This window comes from Nerophis ophidion, linkage group LG15 (genome assembly GCF_033978795.1).
Source record: "Nerophis ophidion isolate RoL-2023_Sa linkage group LG15, RoL_Noph_v1.0, whole genome shotgun sequence".
Classification (NCBI taxonomy): domain Eukaryota; kingdom Metazoa; phylum Chordata; class Actinopteri; order Syngnathiformes; family Syngnathidae; genus Nerophis; species Nerophis ophidion.
The window spans coordinates 47965308-47967807 of NC_084625.1; the positions used below are offsets into that span (position 1 = coordinate 47965308).

The 2500-nt window shown below is 41.3% G+C and overlaps 1 protein-coding gene across 2 annotated transcripts in view; it reads right to left on the bottom strand.

Moving 5' to 3' along the window:
- Window positions 1-2500, bottom strand: part of fam168b (family with sequence similarity 168 member B) — a 15937-nt gene that overhangs the window by 2771 nt on the left and 10666 nt on the right. The window lies entirely within an intron of this gene.

Genomic DNA, 2500 nt, shown 5'->3' on the forward strand with positions numbered 1-2500 from the left:
CTACCTTGATAAATGATCACCATAAAAGTCAAGGCATTTTTCCTTCCCAGAAACAAATAGCTCTCCTGTCGCTGACCAATCAGTCAAAGTCTGAGTCCATCAACGTGCTGCCTTGATAAATGACCCACTTGATTTCTCAAGTCTGCGCTGAGCAGGTTATCACAAGTTGCTCACCCTGTTAACGTCGCACTTTAGACTGGAACATTTCCACAGGCCATTTTTGGCCAAAGTCCTAGTAAAAGTTGTATACCATCATCATCATCATTTCTTTTTATTCCTTTCATGAAAATGCATATGTACAAACCCTGTACAGTTGACACTTTCATTGTTTTTTTGTTTCTTATACAAACCCCGTTTCCATATGAGTTGGGAAATTGTGTTAGATTTAAATATAAACGAAATACAATGATTTGCGAATCATTTTCAACCCATATTCAGTTGAAAATGCCACAAAGACAACATATTTGATGTTCAAACTGATAAACATTTTTTTGTTGTTGCAAATAATTAACTTAGAATTTCATGGCTGCAAAACGTGCCAAAGTAGTTGGGAAAGGGCATGTTCACCACTGTGTTACATCACCTTTTCTTTTAATAATACTCAATTAACATTTGGGAACTGAGGAAACTAATTGTTGAAGCTTTGAAAGTGGATTTCTTTCCCATTCTTGTTTTATGTAGAGCTTCAGTCATTCAACAGTCCGGGGTCTCCGCTGTCGTATTTTACGCTTCACAATGAGCCACACATTTTCAATGGGAGACAGGTCTGGACTGCAGGCGGGCCAGGAAAGTACCCGCACTCTTTTTCTACGAAACCACGCTGTTGTAACACGTGCTGAATGTGGCTTGGCATTGTCTTGCTGAGATAAGCAGGGGCGTCCATGAAAAAGACGGCGCTTAGATGGCAGCATATGTTGTTCCAAAACCTGTATGTACCTTTCAGCATTAATGGTGCCTTCACAGATGTGTAAGTTACCCATGCCTTGGGCACTAATGCACCCCCATACCATCACAGATGCTGGCTTTTGAACTTTGCGTCCATAACAGTCTGGATGGTTCGCTTCCCCTTTGGTCCGGATGACACAATGTCGAATATTTCCAAAAACAATTTGAAATGTGGACTCGTCAGACCACAGAACACTTTTCCACTTTGCATCAGTCCATCTTAGATGAGCTCGGGCCCAGAGAAGCCGGCGGCGTCACTGGATGTTGTTGATAAATGGCTTTCGCTTTGCATAGTAGAGCTTTAACTTGCACTTACAGATGTAGCGACCAACTGTATTTAGTGACAGTGGTTTTCTGAAGTGTTCCTGAGCCTATGTGGTGATATCCTTTAGAGATTGATGTCGGTTTTTGATACAGTGCCGCCTGAAGGATCGAAGGTCACGGTCATTCAATGTCTATCTACTGCTCAAAACAGCAATTCAAATCTGATGAAACATCTACAAAAGCAACATGATTCGACGAAGCTAGTAAAGAGAGATCCACTCCACCTCCACCTGAGGATTTTAACGGAGGGACTGCTAGCCAGGACAACATTGATAGAGCAATTACAGCGTATGTGCTAGAAGACATGCAGGCTATTTCTACATTGGAGTCACCCGCTTTCAGACATCTAGTTAGCATGATGCCGGGCGTCAAACAACAAATGGCACGGAAAACATTTTCCACGTACCTGGACACAGTGGACAGTGAGTACATAAACATGGAAAGCGAGCTAAAGAAAACACTTCAAAATTTGTCTCTGCTCATCATTCAGCACTGAAGGTACACATTCTGTCAATTATCTGATATAGTCTTTCATTCTAGAGTGTTTGATTATCACATTCTTCTAAATGTATAGACTATAAAGTTCACAAACATAAAGAGGGATCCTAGAGGGTCAGGCCAACCTTTCCTTATCTCTAACTAAAACTGGGGAAATGTGTAGAGTTGTTCTGGGCTTCACTGAAGACATGATTTTATTTCACAATTCCTTAAAGGGGAACATTATCACCAGACCTATACAAGCGTCAATATATACCTTGAGGTTGCAGAAAAAAAACCATGTATTTTTTTAACCGATTTCCTAACTCTAAATGGGTGAATTTTGGCAAATTAAACGCCTTTCTGTTTATCGCTCTTTTGACGACGACGTCAGAACGTGACGTCTTCGAGGTAACACACCCGCCATATTCATTTTCACATTACAAACACCGGGTCTCAGCTCTGTTATTTTTAATTTTTTCGACTATTTTTTGTAACCTTGGAGACATCATGCCTCGTAGGTGTGTTGTCGGAGGGTGTAACAACACTAACAGGGAGGGATTCAAGTTGCACCACTGGCAAGAAATCTGCCGCCAGACCCCCATTGAATGTACCAGAGTGTCTTCACATTTGACCGGCGATGCTAAGACAGACATGGTACAGAGATGTATGGATAACCTGCAGATGCATTTGCAACGATTAAGTCAACGAAATCACAAAGGTGAGTTTTGTTGATGTTGTTGACTTATGTGCT